The sequence below is a fragment of the Bufo gargarizans genome, chromosome 3, assembly GCF_014858855.1.
Source record: "Bufo gargarizans isolate SCDJY-AF-19 chromosome 3, ASM1485885v1, whole genome shotgun sequence".
NCBI classification, from domain to species: domain Eukaryota; kingdom Metazoa; phylum Chordata; class Amphibia; order Anura; family Bufonidae; genus Bufo; species Bufo gargarizans.
Genome location: NC_058082.1, coordinates 386009936 through 386029296, shown reverse-complemented (window position 1 = coordinate 386029296; position 19361 = coordinate 386009936). Strand labels below are relative to the sequence as shown.

Sequence of the window (19361 nt, the reverse complement as noted above, 5' to 3'; positions counted from 1 at the left end):
CAAGGTGACATAATGTGGATATGGCAGCAGCATCAGGAGTCCACAGAGTGGCAAGGTGACATAGTGTGGAGATGGCAGTAGCAGCAGCATCAAGAGACCACAGAGTGGAAATGTAACATAGTGTGGATATGGCAGCAGCATCATGAGACCACAGAGTGGCAAGGTGACATAATGTGGAGATGGCAGTAGCAGAGACAGCAGCATCAGGAGACCACAGAGTGGCAAGGTGACATAGTGTGAAGATGGCAGCAGCAGGAGGTTACTACACAGCGGGAAGGTGACATAGTGTGGGGAGGCAGTAGCAGCGACAAGATCAGGATACCACAGAGTGGCAAGGTGACATAGTGTGGTGATGGCAGCAGCAGGAGACCACAGAGTAGCAAGGTGACGTAGTGTGGATATGGCAGCAGCATGAAGATACCACAGAGTGGCAAGGTGACATAGTGTGGAGATGGCAGTAGCAGCAGCATCAAGAGACCACAGAGTGGAAATGTAACATAGTGTGGATATGGCAGCAGCATCATGAGACCACAGAGTGGCAAGGTGACATAATGTGGAGATGGCAGTAGCAGAGACAGCAGCATCAGGAGACCACAGAGTGGCAAGGTGACATAGTGTGGGGATGGCAGCAGCAGCAGGAGAATACCACAGAGTGGCAAGGTGACATAGTGTGGAGATGGCAGTAGCAGCAGCATCAAGAGATCACAGAGTGGAAATGTAACATAGTGTGGATATGGCAGCAGCATCAGGAGACCACAGAGTAGCAAGGTGACATAGTGTGGAAATGGCAGCAGCAGGAGGAGGATACTACACAGTGGCAAGGTGACATAGTGTGGAGAATGCAGCAGCAGGAGGATAACACAGAGTGGCAAGGTGACATAGTGTAGAGATGGCAGTAGGATCAGCAGCATCAGGATACCACAGAGTGACAAGGTAACATAGTGTGGATATGGCAGCAGCATCAGGAGTCCACAGAGTGGCAAGGTGACATAGTGTGGAGATGGCAGCAGTAGCAGAAGGATACCACAGAGTGGCAAGGTGACATAGTGTGGAGATGACAGCAGCAGCAGGAGGATACCACAGAGTGGCAAGGTAACATAGTGTGGCGATGGCAGTAGAATCAGCAGCATCAGGATACCACAGAGTGGCAAGGTGACATAGTGTGGAGATGGCAGTAGCAGCAGCATCAAGAGACCACAGAGTGGAAATGTAACATAGTGTGGATATGGCAGCAGCATCATGAGACCACAGAGTGGCAAGGTGACAAAATGTGGAGATGGCAGCAGCAGAGACAGCAGCATCAGGAGACCACAGAGTGGCAAGGTGACATAGTGTGAAGATGGCAGCAGCAGGAGGTTACTACACAGTGGCACGGTGACATAGTGTGGGGATGGCAGTAGCAGCAACAGGATCAGGATACCACAGAGTGGCAAGATGACATAGTGTGGTGATGGCAGCAGCAGCAGGATACCACAGAGTAGCAAGGTGACGTAGTGTGGATATGGCAGCAGCATGAAGATACCACAGAGTGGCAAGGTGAACTTGGGGGGAGATGGCTGTAGCAGCAGCATCAGGACACCACAGAGTGGCAAGGTGACATAGTGTGGAGATGGCAGCAGAAGCAGCAGGAGGATACCACAGAGTGGCAAGGAGACATAATGTGGAGATGGCAGCGGCAGCATCAAGAGACCACAGAGTGGCAAGGTGACATAGTGTGGATATTACAGCAGCATCAGGAGACAACAGAGTGGCAAGGTGACAGAGTGTGAATAAGGCAGCAGCAGCAGGAGGATGCCACAGAGTGGCAAGGTGACATAGTGTGGAGATGGCAGCTGCATCAAGAAACCACAAAGTGACATGGTGACAGAGTGGGGCGGTTGGTGGCCATACCAGTTAGGGCTGAAACGATTACTCGCTTGAATCGAGTAATTAGACCAAAAACAATCCTTGATGCAAATTGTGCATGGATTTTGCATCGAAGATTCTTTTGTGTCAAGTGACCATGGAGCAGGAGTGAAGCGCTTGCGATTACTCCCTCTGCGTGGTCTCCTGCTGGCCCGCAATGCTCACATTTCAAGCAGGCGGCATCCGGACACTCAACAGCACATTCATGGTCCCGTGCTGAACTGACCTCCTGAAGTACGCACGCCTTGACGGGGGCATGGCTCAACCTTCCTTGACGCAGCGCCAACAATGTTCTTCACGTTGTTGGTCACCATGGCTCCGATTTTGAGTTTGTCGGGGTGAAAGCCAGTATTCGATTTCTTGACAAAGGACACAGAGCAGTTCTGCCCCTGTGTGACTCCGTTCGCCCAGGGAAACGAGGTGCAGAACAGCGTGACACCTCCGTGCCCTGCACATGTGGTATGCTCGAGGGGCACTGTGATTTGTCCCTGCAGTGGAGGCTGAGGACATGGTGGAGAATGAGGAGGCAGAGGCAGACATTGTCGCAGGACCAACGGCGTGACAACATGGAGGCGGAAGCGGTGTGACCTGGCCAAGTTGCTGATGTGGCTGTGCAGAAACCACATTCACCCAGTGGGCCTTAAAGGACATGTTACAGCTCCACACTTTGGTGCTGCCGTGCACTTTGGCAGACACCGACAGGCTCAAGGACTGGCCCACCTTCTGTTCTACATATTTGTGCAGGGCTGGTACTGCCTTTTTGGCAAATAAATGATAGATTCTCCACCTCGGTTTGGCACAAGGCATCAATTCTCTGAAAGGTGCAGAGTCCACCACTTGAAAAGGGAGGGACTGCAGCACCTGCAACTTGGACAGGAGCAAGTTCAGCTTCTGCGCCGTTGGATGCGTGCATGCATACTGCTGTCTCTTGGCAATCGTTTTGCTGACGGAATGACTGACGAGGAGTAGGATCAGGAGGATCTGGACCATTAGAAGATGGAAATGACAGCTCCCTTCGGCTGAAGTGGTGGAGCCTTGACTGGCTGAAACTTGGTGCGTGCCACTGGGTGATGCAGCGGTACCTGCGGCAGGCTGGACCAACACATTGGAGCCATGGTTCTCCCAGGCCACTGCATGGCGACGCTGCATATGTTTATGCAGGGCCGTAGTGCCAACATTGGCACCCTGGCCACGCTTCACCTTCTGCCCACATATTCTACATGTGGCCACGTTAACCTCCTCTGGCAGCTTAATAAAAAAAACTGCCACACCGCCGAGTAGGTGATTTTCCCCCCCAACAGTCCGCACTGACTGACTGCTACTGCCACTGCCTCCGTGAACCCCTGCACCACTACTTCCCTGGCATGTAGGCTGCTGCGAAGCAGGTGGTCTACCCCGGGCACATTTGGCTCCCGACCTGCAACTGCTGCCACCCTGCTGACTCCCACCCATGCTACTACCTTGCTGGCTCAGCCGCTGCCTCACAGGCAAGCTGCCACTCTCTTCTCCTGATGATGATGAAGGCCCTTCTGCACCCGGCCCATAAGTTGGATCGGCTTCATCATCATCAAGCAGTTTCTGCACGTCACTGATATTCTCCTCAAAAGTCTCTGGGTCACGAGCCTGACCGCTCGCAACACCTCCTCCCACGCAATTCTCCTCATCACTACTTGCTTGCCTAGCGGAGGAAGCGGCGGATGTCTCCTCCAGATCTTGGCTGGGCAGTAGCTGCTGACTGTGCTCTAGTAGCTCGTCCTCGCTATATAGTGGAGCAGAGCCCACAGCATACATAACTTCTCTGGCTGAGGGAACAGAAAAGGACAGAGGCAGGTTGAGGACAGGTGAGGGCACAGGCCTGCTCCCGGGCCATACCCACTAAGGGTTGTGTTTGACGAACCCACTGACTGTTGGCTCGGGTGTCTGATGTCACTTGGGATGAAGTGGATGACCGAGTTAACAAATCGAGAACTGCTGGGTTGCTGGTCAGGCTAGATGACACATGGAGCTAAGGCCTCTTGCTGAGACTACTGCTGCCATGCCCCCTTACTCTGCTGAGCATCTGCCTGTGCCAGAAACATTTAGGCCTCCTTCCCCTGCTCTGTGCATGGCCTGGCACTACTCTGTCTGACATACTTTTAGCTGAACTAAATAAATTAAAAACAAATTAACCACTTCAACCCCGCTAGCTAAAACCCCCTTAATGACCAGGCCACTTTTTACACTTCTGCACTACACTACTTTCACCGTTTATCGCTCGGTCATGCAACTTACCACCCAAATGAATTTTACCTCCTTTTCTTCTCACTAATAGAGCTTTCATTTGGTGGTATTTCATTGCTGCTGACATTTTTACTTTTTTTGTTATTAATCAAAATGTTTTGTTATTACACCTTCAGCTGTAAAATTTTGCAAAAAAACAACATCCATATATACATTTTTTGCTAAATTTATTGTTCTAAATGTCTTTGATAAAAAAAAAAAAATGTTTGGGCAAAAAAAAAAAATGGTTTGGGTAAAAGTTATAGTGTTTACAAACTATGGTACAAAAATGTGAATTTCCGCTTTTTGAAGCAGCTCTGACTTTCTGAGCACCTGTCATGTTTCCTGAGGTTCTACAATGCCCAAACAGTAGAAAAAACCCACAAATGACCCCATTTCGGAAAGTAGACACCCTAAGGTATTCGCTGATGGGCATAGTGAGTTCATAGAACTCATAAAAAACTTCATAAAAAACTTTATTTTTTGTCACAAGTTAGCGGAAAATGATGATTTATTTATTTATTTATTTTTTTCTTACAAAGTCTCATATTCCACTAACTTGCGACAAAAAAAAAAAAAAAAATTCTAGGAACTCGCCATGCCCCTCACGGAATACCTTGGGGTGTTTTCTTTCCAAAATGGGGTCACTTGTGGCGTAGTTATACTGCCCTGGCAATTTAGGGGCCCATATGTGTGAGAAGTAGTTTGCAATCAAAATCTGTAAAAAAGGACCGGTGAAATCCGAAAGGTGCACTTTGGAATGTGGGTCCCTTTGCCCACCTAGGCTGCAAAAAAGTGTAACACATCTGGTATTTGGATCCCAGACTTCTTCTCACGCTTTAGGGCCCCATAAAAGCCAGGGCAGTATAAATACCCCACATGTGACCCCACTTTGGAAAGAAGACACCCCAAGGTATTCAATGAGGGCCTGGCAAGTTCATAGAAATTTATTTTTTGTTCATAAGTTAGCGGAAATAGATTTTTTTTGTTTTTTTCTCACAAAGTCTCACTTTCCGCTAACTTAGGACAAAAATTTAAATCTTTCATGTACTCAATATGCCTCTCAGCAAATACCTTGGGGTGTCTTCTTTCCAAAATGGGGTCAGTTGTCGGGTGTTTGTACTGGCCTGGCATTTGAAGGTCTCCGCAATCATTACATGTATGGCCAGCATTAGGAGTTTCTGCTATTCTCCTTATATTGAGCATACAGGTAATGAGATTTTTTTTTCTGTTCATGGCACAGATTTCTTCTTTCGCATCGATCAATGTGGATGAAAAAATTTCTGCCAAAAAGAAAAAAAGGAGGGGAAAGGCGTCTGCCAGGACATAGGAGCTCCGCCCAACATCCATACCCACTTAGCTCGTATGCCCTGGCAAACCAGATTTCTCCATTCACATCAATCGATGTGGATGAATAAATCATTGCCGGGATTTTTTATTTTTTTTTATATATAGAAAGTGTTTGCCAAAGCATAGGAACGCCGCCTCCTCCTCAGCTCGTATGCCTTGGCAAACGTATCTTTTACTGCAGAGTAGAAATCTCGTCTTGCAGCGCCGCATACACCGACTTTTGTGTAATCTGACAGCAGCGCAATGCTTCTGTCAGAATGCACATCAGTGCTGCAGGTAAAAAAAAAAAAAAAAACAGGCCGCAACGCAATAATTTTATTAACTTTGGAACAGAATATATAAACTTTAACTTTTTGAACTAAACATTAACCTTTTTGCTTACTGGTGTTTTGTTTTCGTTTTTTTTTTTTTTACCTTTATAGGACAAACCTCTCCTTCCCCATGGGTCAATGTGCAAAGCGCAAATCGCCCAAAGATGTGGGGAAGTGCAGGTGAAAGGAGAGGTTTGCAGCAGCTGTGAGTGAATGGGCCCTATTAGCCCTGTGTGCCTGTCCTGGTGAGATGATCCCTATGCTAGGTGTACCTGTGTGTGGTGCTTCCGGAAACACTCTCCAAAGCATAGGGCAGGGTGGTCAGGACAGTCAGGACAGAAATAGCGTGTCACGCCTTATTCCACTCCTACTACAGATACAACATCTTTTTCAGGGTGACGGTTGGGTTGAGGTACCAGGAACGACATTGGAGAACTGTCGCTCGTGTAGACGGCTAACTACACTGGTGGATGGGGCCACGGAACCTCCTGGGTACAGGAGGTTCTCGATGATCTCTTCCTGAAATTTGAGGAAGGATCCAGTTCTCCCAGCCTTACTGTAGAGAACAAAACTATTATACAGAGCCAATTGAATTAAATATACAGACACCTTCTTATACCAGCGTCTGGTTCTGCGGGAAACTAAATACGGAGACAACATCTGGTCATTGAAGTCCACCCCTCCCATGTGAAGGTTATAGTCGTAGACTGAGAGGGGCTTTTCAATGACACGGGTTGCTCGCTCAATTTGTATTGTCGTGTCTGCGTAAATAAAGGAGAGCATGTAAACGTCACGCTTGTCTCTCCATTTCACTGCGAGCAGTTCTTCGTTACACAATGCGGCCCTCTGCCCCCTTGCAAGACGGGTGGTAACGAGCCATTGGGGGAAGCCCGCGCGACTAGTTCGCGCGGTGACACATGCGCCAATCCGTTCTAGAAACAAATGACTAAAGAGGGCCACACTTGTGTAGAAATTGTCCACATAAAGATGGTACCCCTTGCCGAATAAGGGTGACACCAAGTCCCAGACTGCCTTCCCACTGCTCCCCAGGTAGTCAGGGCGACCGACCGGCTCCAGGGTCTGATCTTTTCCCTCATAGATCCGAAATTTGTGGGTATAGCCTGTGGCCTTTTTACAGAGCTTATACAATTTGACCCCATACCGTGCGCGCTTGCTTGGGATGTATTGTTTGAAGCCAAGGCGCCCGGTAAAATGTATCAGGGACTCGTCTACGCAGACGTTTTGCTCTGGGGTATACAAATCTGCAAATTTCAGGTTGAAATGGTCTATGAGGGGCCGAATTTTGTGGAGCCGGTCAAAAGCAGGGTGGCCTCTGGGACGTGAGGCGGTGTTGTCGCTAAAGTGCAGGAAACGCAGGATGGCCTCAAAACGTGCCCTGGACATAGCAGCAGAGAACATGGGCATGTGATGAATTGGGTTCGTGGACCAATATGACCGCAATTCATGCTTTTTAGTTAGACACATGTTGAGGAGAAGACCCAGAAAAGTTTTAATTTCGGAAACTTGGACTGGTTTCCACCGGAAAGGCTGGGCATATTAGCTTCCCGGGTTGGCGGTAATAAATTGTGTGGCATACCTGTTTGTTTTGGCCACAACTATGTCAAAGAGCTCTGCAGTCAAGAACAGCTCAAAAATTCCCAGGGCCGAACCGATCTGAGCTGTCTCAACCCGAACTCCAGACTGGGCAGTGAAAGGCAAAACTACAGGTGCGGCTGAAGTTGGGGACTGCCAATCAGGGTTTGCCAGCACCTCAGGGATTCTAGGGGCTCTACGGGCACGTCTTTGCGGTGGCTGCGACGGGGTCACTACTGCTCGTGCCACCGTACCAGCTTCAACTGCCCTTCTGGTGCTCGCCACTTCACCAGGTTGTACGGCAGTGCTGGTACTAGGTCCAGGGAGGGCTGTGCTGCTGGTGTATGTCTCACCACGTAATCCGACAGCACCAGCCCCACTCCGCTGCTCTTGAAGCGGATCCTGCGCAACCTGTGGTCTAGCGACACGGGCCTGGTATGCCTGGTGCTATCAGCGACCTCAGCCTCCTCGTCCGAACTTTGGGTCAGAGAGCCACTGCTTTCTACAGGTTTGTATTCTGACCCGCTAGATTCATCAGATGAGGGTTCCCATTCCTCATCCGACTGGGTCAGAAGCCTGTAGGCCTCTTCAGAAGAATACCCCCTGTTTGACATTTGGGCAACTAAATTTAGGGGTATTCCCTGAGACTACCCAAGAAAAAAAGCAAGCCTGTCTTACAAAGGGGAGGCTAGCGAAGTACCGGAGGCCGCTGCGGTTGATGAAAAATATCAAAACTGATTTTTTTTTATCGCCGCAGCGCGTGTAAAGTGAATGTGCAGTGATCAAAAAAAAAAATCTTTTGTCACTGCGGTGGGGCGGGTGTGGGCGCACGCACGTGTGGGCGACCGATCAGGCCTGATCGGGCAAACACTGCGTTTTGGGTGGAGGGAGAACTAAAGTGACACTAATACAATTATAGATCTGACCGTGATCAGTTTTGATCACTTCCAGATACTATAAAAGTACAAATGCTGATTAGCGATACGCTAATCAGCGAATCGGTGGGCTGGGCGGTAACCGATCCCTAAACTACCTAACCAAGGGGCCTAAACTATCCTAAAACCTAACGGTCCATACCAGTGGAAAAAAAAAGTGACAGTTTGCACTGATCACTTTTTTTCTTTCACTAGTGATTGACAGGGGTGATCAAAGGGTTAATTGGGGTTCAGGGGGTGATCTGGGGCTAAGTATGTACTGTTGGTGCTACTCACTGTGAAGCCTGCTCCTCTGCTGGAACCAACCGACGAAAATGACCAGCAGAGGAGCAGGGCAGCCATATAACAGATCATATTTACTAATATGATCTGTTATCTGGCTTCTCATTGGATTTTTAAAAAATCATCAGCTTGCCAGCCGCGATCATTGGCTGGCAAGCTGATGACGCGACCCCCCTTGACGAAATGCCGGCCCGAACTGTGCATGCGTGGGCCTGCAAAGCGCGTCATCTCGCGTCTCGCGAGATGACGCGTATATGCGTGACTCTGTGCAGCGCTGCCGCCTCCGGACCGCACATCTGCGTTAGGCGGTCCGGAGGCGGTTAAAACACCCCTAAAAGCGACAAATATACTGTATATTTTTTTCTGTACTGAAATGGGCCACTAAATGCTTTCGCCACAAATAACTGCAACAGTGAAGTGCGTATATATTTTTCTTTCTGTACTGAAATAGGCCAGTAAATGCTTTCAACACATATAACTGCAGAAGTTAACTGAGAATATATTTATCTTTTTGTACAGAAATAGGACAATAAATGCATTTAGCAGAAATAAATGCACCAGTGAAGTGCGTATATATATTTTTTTCTGTACTGAAATAGGCCAATAAAAGCTTTTGCCACAAATTACTGCACCAATGAAGTGCGTATATATTTTTCTTTCTGTACTAAAATAGGCTACTAAACGCTTTCAACCCATATAACTTCAGAAGTGAACTGAGAATATATTTTTCTTTTTGTACTGAAATAGGCCACTAAACGCTTTTATCACAAATAACTGCATCATTGAAGTGCATATATATTTTTCTTTCTGTACTGAAATAGGCCACTAAACGCTTTTAGCAGAAATAAATGCACCAGTGAAAAGCGTATATTTTTTTCCTTTTTGTACTGAAATAGGACACTGAATACTTTCACCACATATAACTGCAGAAGTGCGTATATATATTTTTCCTTTTTGTACTGAAATAGGCCACTTAACTCTTTCAACACAAATACTTGTAGAAGTGAAATGCACATATATTTTTCTTTTTCCGCAGATATGAGCCACTAAAGGCTTTTCAACATAGCACTTGCACCCCAAAAACAAGAACAAATTGCTAGAATGCCAGAGCTGTATAATGGCTATTTAGATCCCCAAATAATGTTTCCCTGCACTTGTAAATAGTTTTTTTTTTTCCACAGTGAGGTTTTTCTAGCACTGTCCCAAGCGACTTCAGACGTCTCTCCCTGCACTAAGAGGCTGTGAAATGATTCCTCCCTATACTTTCCCTGCACTTGTAAATCGCTGTTCTGGCACTGTCCCTAGAACCTTCTGACGTCTCTCCCTGCACTATGATGCTGTGAAATGATTCTCCCCTATGCTTTCCCTGCACTTATAAATAGTTTTTTCATAAAAAAATGTTTCACAATGAGGTTTTTCCTATTGCTGTCCCTAGGGCTTTCTCACGTCTGTCCCTGCAATCTGAACGCTGGAAAATATTTGACTCTAAGATGGTCGCCATATTTATAGGGCTATACAGGGCTGCTGATTGGCTCAGCCCACCTTCTCAGAGTTCCTTGCCCCATATCCTCACACGTGTAGCTGCCATTGTAGCCGTAATTTTAGGATAAATTGCAATTCGTTACCACGAAGCGCGAGGAAATTCGCATTAATTGCGATTTGAATTTTTTATGAAATTTGGATCGAATTCCACTTCGTCAACTTTCATTCGCTCATCTCTATTTGTGATGGATCTGATAAAATATTTTGTGATTTTATTAGGAGTGTCCTTCAGTTAACAGTTCTTGTGGCTCAAAATGTTTAATAAAGACCAACTAAAAAATGATTTTTAGCTCAAAATGAGTACAATGCAATAAGTTAAATAGTTGGCCCAAAAAAGTGTACAAAGCCTTTTGCCAAATTAGAGCTAAGGTAAGGAGGGTGGACATATCTGTATATATATAGTATATACAAATTGATAATTGCTCATGTATTGCTTTATCCATTTGAAAATAAAACAAATGTTCTTTTTGCTTTTTTTTTCTGGATTGCCACCTATTTAACAAAGCTTTTCATTTTACTCTCTTAAATGTATTTTTTTTGTAGGCATCATGCATTTCAACTTCAAGAAAGCTGAGCCTCCACCTGAAACTCATACAATACCAAGCAGCACAGAATCGCCTATTGTCTCTCAAGAGAACACCACTGCAGTTGCTGGATCTGGAGATAAAAGTGCTGATACATTTAGAAAAATTCAACAGGAACTTATGAATCAAATAAACAAGATTCCATGTAAGTTTCAATTCTCTTTTTATTGAAAAGAAGCATAAATGTAAAAACACAATGAAAAGCTTCCATAGTCTATGATACAGCAGTAATATGTAGCAAGGAAGTGTATCACACATGAGCAATAATACGCTAAGTAAGGGCAGCTTTTAAAGGTTCTAAAGCTGAGGAAAACTGACCCAAAGCCCCTGTATCTCTTCCACGGTCCCAAGACCTTCAGGAATTTTGATCGGGTATGGGATTCCAATTCATCAAAGCTAAATTATTGATCCACCTTGTCTACCCAGTCTGATAAAACCATTGCAGATTCATTCTTCCACATATAAGGTATTAGCATGGTGGGCAAATTAAGATTGGCTGGGGTAAGGCTCGAGTTCGGACACAATAGTAGGACCAGTTTGGGATCCAGAGAAAGTTTTGTGGAGCATATTCGATCAATAGCTGCCCCCACCTCCTTCCAGAACGGCTGTATGCTTGGGCAGGTCCACCAAAGGTGAGAAAGGGAACTCATTCCCATGCCACACTTCCAACATGTATCAGGTATGTCCGCATTAATCCTGTGGAGGAACTCTGGAGTCTTGTAACTTGAGTTCTCTTGTATTCTGATACATCTATTTAGCCCATGGGAGTGCGTTAGAATGAAGGCTTTTTCTGGGTCCGTAAGCGTGGTATAGAGTTTCCTTTCCTATGCCTCCAGAAAATATAACTGAGGGGGCAATACAGACAGAAGAGATGTGTAAGAAAGATACAATAGGCATGTAGGGAGTATTTCAATGGAAATACGTTTTTCTAGCCAAGACAGTGAGTGGAGGATTATATGGTAGGGACATCTTCCTTATGTCTCTGCTGAACTCTAATACATGCTGCCAGCACTCTCGGTAAGGTTAAAACTTTATCCCAGTCTAGTTTTCCGGCATCGAGAGAGATATCTTTCACATTAGTGAATAGTGACCAAACCCCAAAAGATTCTGAAGCCTGGGGGTGGATATGGGATTGAATCAGACTCAGAGATGCATTAGGGCTTGTTCACATGACTGCCGTGTTTTGCGGTCTGCAAATTGCGGATCCGCAAAGCACGGATGCCGCCGGTGTCCCTTCTCTAATTTGCGGAACGGAATGGACAGCCCTTTATAGAAATGCCTATACTTGTCAGCAAAACGGACAAGAATAGGACATGACTCATAATTTTTACGGGGCCACGGAATGGAGCAATGGATCCGGACAGCACAAAAAATGAGGCTCAGATGCGGAACCAAACCACGGTTGTGTGAATGAGCCCTTAGGGCAAGGAAATCTAAGATCTGATGCTTTGAAAAGTGTGGACTAGACTGCCAGAGTTCCCTTCATCACAGCAGACTGCACCAAGGCAGATTGTGCAAGTGGACGTATCCCCCATAGAATGAGTCTTTCCATCGTGGATAGGAGATGGTGTTCTAAATCTTAGCAAAGGTCAGGGGAATGGGGTATAAGTAAGGATAGGCCTCTGTTCACTTGCACTGCTTTATAATAAAGATGTAGGTCTGGAAGACCAAAGCCTCCCAATCCTTTATCTTTTGTGAGAATGGAGTATACAATTCTAGGCGATCCCGTGCCCCAGAGGAATTAGGAAAACAGCCTGTGTATTTCAGTGAAGGGGAAGCCATATAGGGACAGTTTGTAACAAATAAAGAAACTTGGGGACTAATTTTATAGGTTTTGAGAAAGTTTTTTCTTCCTATCCAAGAAATAAATGGGATTTTCAGGGATTTAAGTTTAGTTTGAACCGATTGTAAGAGGGGTATAGTTGAGAACAAAGGCTCATTTGGGTTTGCAGAGATGTTAATCCCCAGGTAGCGTATATATTCTTTGACGCCCAATGTGGGGTTTCGCTCTGATAGATAGGGTAATTAGACGCAGTACAGAGGCAAAATACAAGTTCTTAACTCAAACTTCAGTGTTTATTCACACTTGCGGCAGTTGCACAAAACAATGCGTCATTTTGCAGTCTTTGGTGTCAATTCATACACAAATGGAAAGTTCAGTTTGCACAGAACAACATGTCACTTTGCAGTCTTTGGTGTTAATTTACACACAATGGAAAGTTCATATGGTACAAGTCACCTTGTTGGCAGTTCTGCCTCCAGCAGTCCACAACAGGCTTTAGGGGGCCTGTTCCCTCTGCACATAGGTCTCAACCCTTCAGTCCGGCACAAAAGCTCAAATCCCAACACAAAGACTCAGCTGCTGAGCCCAGCTGCCTATTTGAGGACAGCCAGGTTCTGCCAAAACCCGGACCGGCACTTAAACTCCAGTCCGGTATTTGACCTCACCTGGCTGGAAACCATCCCCAGCCGCCCATGTTGGGAGGAAAATACCTGCCTTCCCAGACAAAACCCCTCACTGTGTAAATGGGGGTCGCTTGTTTTAAGGAATTAACAACAGATGAGTGGCAAGAGATATGTAATTGATTTTAAAGTGGGAGACATCTAAAATCTTGAAAAACATTGATTAATCTGGGAAAGGCCATTTGGGGGTTAGATATCATAATAAGCTTATCGGTGAATGCTGCTTCTGTAGGTGTTGGGCCAAAACCTTCGCCCACCATTTAGCATCAGCATTTAGGAGAGATATCAGGCGATAACTCCTGCACTCCCGAGGGTCTTGATTTATCTTTATAGATAACGGTGGCTTAAGCTTCTAAGGCGTGGGCGGGGAGACTACTACCTTCAAAGAGTGAATTACACAGAGCAGTGAAGTATGAAATCAAAGTGTCGCTAAAAGTCTTGTAATACTGCATGGGCAGACCATTTGGGTCTGAGCTCTTTCCTGATGGAATAAAGGAGAGGGTTTGGGGTATTTCTGTCTCTGTGATAGGAGCTATGTGCTAGAAACAATTAGGAGGAATCTGCAGGAGAAAAAGGTAATGGGTAAGTCTAGCAAATTGAGGAAAGCTTCAGTGGCTGCAGCAACTGTGGTTGTTGGGGTGTCTTAGGGGCAGGGATGTTATAGAGAGCAGCATAATAGTGCTGAAATGTATTTGGGGTGGATTTGTGAAGGAGGTCATTGGTGTCTTTAGTAGATGGGATGAATTAATCAGACCGTTGTTTCTTAGTCTATGTGGACATTAGCTTGTTGCATCTTGCCATGAGCATAGGCTTTAAATTTAGACCTAGGAGAAGTTTAGCAGATGTAATATTAAAGGGGTTGGCCACTCCCCATGTATTTGCTACTACTGTGTGGGAGGCAGGGAAAAACTTTTTTTCCTAATACAAACCGGATTCCCAAAAAGTTGGGACACTATACAAATCGTGAATAAATACTGAATGCAATGATGTGGAGGTGCCAACTTCTAATATTTTATTCAGAATAGAACATAAATCACGGAACAAAAGTTTAAACTGAGAAAATGTACCATTTTAAGGGAAAAATATGTTGAATAAGAATTTTATGGTGTCAACAAATCCCCAAAAAGTTGGGACAAGACCATTTTCACCACTGTTTGGCATCTCCCCTTCTTCTTACAACACTCAACAGATGTCTGGCGACCGAGGAGACCAGTTTCTCAAGTTTAATTCAGGCCTCTAACTGTTCAATCATCTTGGGCCTTCTTTGTTGCACCTTCCTCTTTATGATGTGCCAAATGTTCTCTATAGGTGAAAGATCTGGTCTGCAGACTGGCCATTTCAGTACCCCGATCCTTCTCCTACGCAGCCATGATGTTGTGATTGATGCAGAATGTGGTCTGGCATTATCTTGTTGAAAAATGCAGGGTCTTCCCTGAAAGAGATGACGTCTGGATGGGAGCATATGTTGTTCTAGAACCTGAATATATTTTTCTGCATTGATGGTGCCTTTCCAGACATGCAAGCTGCCCATGCCACACGCACTCATGCAACCCCATACCATCAGAGATGCAGGCTTCTGAACTGAGCGTTGATAACAACTTGGGTTGTCCTTGTCCTCTTTGGTCCGGATGACCTGGCGTCCCAGATTTCCAAAAAGAACTTCGAACTTGACTCGTCTGACCACAGAACAGTCTTCCATTTTGCCACACTCCATTTTAAATGATCCCTGGTCCAGTGAAAACGCCTGAGCTTGTGGATCTTGCTTAGAAATGGCTTCTTCTTTGCACTGTAGAGTTTCAGCTGGCAACGGCGGATGGCACGGTGGATTGTGTTCACTTACAATGGTTTCTGGAAGTATTCCTGAGCCCATTCTGTGATTTCCTTTACAGTAGCATTCCCGTTTGTGGTGCAGTGTCGTTTAAGGGCCCGGAGATCACGTGCATCCAGTATGGTTTTACCGCCTTGACCCTTACGCACAGAGATTGTTCCAGATTCTCTGAATCTTCGGATGATGTTATGCACAGTTGATGATGATAGATGCAAAGTCTTTGCAATTTTTCGCTGGGTAACACGTTTCTGATATTGCTCCACTATCTTTCTGCGCAACATTGTGGGAATTGGTGATCCTATACCCATCTTGGCTTCTGAGAGACACTGCCACTCTGAGAAGCTCTTTTTATACCCAATCATGTTGCCAATTGACCTAATTAGTGTTAATTGGTCTTCCAGCTCTTCGTTATGCTCAAATTTACTTTTTCCAGCCTCTTATTGCTACTTGTCCTAACTTTTAGGGGATTTGTTGACACCGTGAAATTTTGAATCAACGTATTTTTCCTTTAAAATGATACATTTACTCGGATGAAACGTTTGATCTGTCATCTACGTTCTATTACAAATAAAATATTGACATTTGCCATCTCCACATCATTGCATTCAGTTTTTATTCATGATTTGTATAGTGTCCCAACTTTTTGGGGAATCCGGTTTGTATATGTCATTAGGCAGATCTGCCTGCTTTTTCTATATTTTGAAGCCACGCCCCCTGAGCCCTCTCTGCCCTGCAACCGAATCTGGCAATGGCTGTACGCGACATGGAGGAACTTCACAACAAGCCCGTCCATGCCAGATCATCTGTGAAGTCTATCTGCTCCTGCGCTCTTCTCCCTCACCTGTAAGAGCAGAGCATGCGCAGTCTGCTCCTGTCAGTAATAACTTTGGAGTCTATAAGAGATGGAGGACAAGCATTTCCCTGAAGTTCACTGTCATAAACCCTCCTGAGCCCCTGCATACAGTAGGCATTTGATAGATTTTTATCAGGTTGCTGTCCCGACTAGAAAATGGGCGGGACTAATTAAAAGTGTGCGGAGCCTAGAAGTTACCAACTCTCTCTCTCTCTCTCTCTCTCTCTCTATATATATATATATATATATATATATATATATACACACACACACACACAAATATAAATATATATGCATGTGTGTTATATATTTACAGTATATACATAATTATATATGTGTATATATACCACATATATGTATGTGCATATATATATATATATATATATATATATATTATACTATATATAAAACATTTTAAAGTATGTATATTTTTTCAGAATTGTATGCATGTATATACAGTACAGACAAAAAGTTTGGACACTCCTTCTCATTCAAAGAGTTTTCTTTATTTTCATGACTATGAAAATTGTAGATTTACACTGAAGACATCAAAACTATGAATTAACACATGTGGAATTATATACATAAGAAAAAAGTGTGAAACAACTGAAAATATGTCATATTCTAGGTTCTTCAAAGTAGCCACCTTTTGCTTTGATTACTGCTTTGCACACTTTTGGCATTCTCTTGATGAGCTTCAAGAGGTAGTCATCTGAAGTGGTCTTCCAACAGTCTTGAAGGAGTTCCCAGAGATGCTCAGCACTTGTTGGTCCTTTTGCCTTCACTCTGCGGTCCAGCTCACCCCAAACCATCTCGATTGGTTTCAGGTCCGGTGACTGTGGAGGCCAGGTCATCTGGCGCAGCACCCCATCACTGTCCTTCATAGTCAAATAGCCCTTACACAGCCTGAATGTGTGTTTGGGGTCATTGTCCTGTTGAAAAACTAAATTATAGTTCAACTAAATGCAAACTGGATGGAATAGCATGCCGCTGTAAGATGCTGTGGTAGCCATGCTGGTTCAGTATGCCTTCAATTTTGAATAAATCCCCAACAGTGTCACCAGCAAAGCACCCCCACACCATCACACCTCCTCCTCCATGCTTCACGGTGGGAACCAGGCATGTAGAGTCCATCCGTTCACCTTTTCTGCGTCGCACAAAGACACGGTGGTTGGAACCAAAGATCTCAAATTTGGACTCATCAGACCAAAGCACAGATTTCCACTGATCTAATGTCTATTCCTTGTGTTCTTTAGCCCAAACAAGTTTCTTCTGCTTGTTGCCTGTCCTTAGCAGTGGTTTCCTAGCAGATATTCTACCATGAAGGCCTGATTCACACAGTCTTCTCTTAACAGTTGTTCTAGAGATGTGTCTGCTGCTAGAACTCTGTGTGGCATTGACCTGGTCTCTAATCTGAGCTGCTGTTAACCTGCGATTTCTGAGGCTGGTGACTCGGATGAACTTATCCTCCGCAGCAGAGGTGACTCTTGGTCTTCCTTTCCTGGGGTGGTCCGCATGTGAGCCAGTTTCTTTGTAGCGCTTGATAGTTTTTGTGGCTGCACTTGGGGGCAATTTTTTGGACTGACTAACCTTCATTTCTTAAAGTATTGATGGCCACTCGTTTTTCTTTACTTAGCTGCTTTTTCTTGCCATAATACAAATTCTAACGGTCTATTCAGTAGGACTATCAGCTGTGTATCCACCTGACTTCTCCACCATGTAAATGATGGTCCCAACCCCATTTATAAGGCAAGAAATCCCACTTATTAAACCTCAGCAAATAATGGCCAATGGGATAGAGAAGGCGCTCATAGGGTAAGTAAATTCAACAAAACTAATTTCTAATAAAATAAATGGTTTGCTCACCTATTGCGGTTGCATCAATTGGATGCAACTGCAATGGAGATCGAGTGTAGATAAGAGATGGTTGGTGCAGCCAAGATTCGTCCTAACGCCTTGGGCAGGAGCCACCCTGCCACTAGGGTAATGGAAATGAAGAGGAGTACGCTGAAGTGGGGCATATGGACTGCTGGGGGCGCCCGAAACAACCGATCAAAGACAGTGTTTTAATTTCAGCAATGTTCCATTTATTCGTAAGACAACGTGTTTCGGGGTGCTAAAGTCCCCTTTATCAAGTCTAAAAGAAAGGTTAAGTAAGAAAGGAGAAACATATGTTGGAAACATACATTTTGTGCTTCCCTATGGTGATTCTGTATAACAAACGGAATGAATAAATCAATAAATAAATAGATATGAATAAATATAAGTATATATAGAAATAAATTAGTAATAATAATCATGAGCAATAAGATAAATACGGAATTAAAACAATATTTTATCTATGCTGCTGTATTTATAATAAAATCTCTGTTATAAAAACAGGCTTTATGTTATATTAGCCACAATACTGCAGGATAATGGTAACTAAAACCAAATCCGGGGTCAGGCTTTTAAATATAGTTGCAGGTGACCTAAAAAAGCATATGGCTGAAAAAGCACTATCAGATGTGGTTAGCAGATGTGATGTGTCCACTGGCAAAATGTTGGGGGTGTATTATCTATTAACCGACAGAGGGTGTTATTACTGTAGCTTGCAAGAAGTGGTTAAAGAAAGACATATAGTCTTTCAGCCTTAGGGCATCTTACCTGAGTCGGGAGGCTAGGAGAGTGTCACTGCTCGTCTGGAGAGGCGCGTGTGAGACGCTAACCTCTTCTGTGCCCGCGCTGCTGAAGAAAAAGGGGAGTGGGTGGGAATTGCTGGCTGGGTCCATAGGAGTGGCCTCCATTGGGGTGTGTGGCTGGGGAACGCAAACGGAGCCTAGGGGGGGGCGGTGAAAAGGAGGACTTATCCGGGTGAGCGGGCGGGGAGCTCACATGGAGGCGTGGTAGGGGGGGAGTGCCTGGAGAATGTCGGGGATAGTGAAAAGAGATGGGGCGGGGCTGCATCGCATGGTGGAGGGGCAGAGCTTCCGCCGGCTTGTGAGGGACGGAGCCAGAGAGAAAGCGTGTCGGTCTGAATTAGTGGGCGGCGAGTTCATACGGGGGCGTGGTTAGGTGTAGCGCTTGGGGAAAGAACTGAAGGACTATTTGAAGAGATGGAGACAGAATTGCATTGCACGGGGGAATTGTGGGGCAGCAGCCAACATGTAGGAGGAGGATGGTGGACTAAATGTGTATAAATATATATATATATATATATATATATATATATATATATATACAGTCATGTGAAAAAATTAGGACACCCTTTGAAAGCATGTGGTTTTTTGTAACATTTTTAATAAAAGGTTATTTCATCTCCGTTTCAACAATACAGAGAGATTAAAGTAATCCAACTAAACAAAGAAAACTGAAGAAAAGTCTTTTCAAGATCTTCTGTAAATGTCATTCTACAAAAATGCCTATTCTAACTGAGGAAAAAGATAGGACACCCTCACATGTATTCCCTCTTAAATT

The 19361-nt window shown here is 44.9% G+C and overlaps 1 protein-coding gene across 5 annotated transcripts in view; it reads left to right on the top strand.

Moving 5' to 3' along the window:
• Nucleotides 1-19361, top strand: part of LOC122933299 (synaptotagmin-2) — a 574820-nt gene that overhangs the window by 133732 nt on the left and 421727 nt on the right. For 4 of the 5 annotated variants that reach the window (XM_044288196.1, XM_044288199.1, XM_044288197.1 and 1 more), the window contains one exon: nucleotides 10721-10906. The gene's annotated coding sequence lies outside the window, so the exon portion shown is untranslated. Of the gene's footprint in view, nucleotides 1-5730; nucleotides 5791-10720; nucleotides 10907-19361 lie in introns of those variants that run through there. The other variant, XM_044288202.1, reaches the window with a different exon arrangement.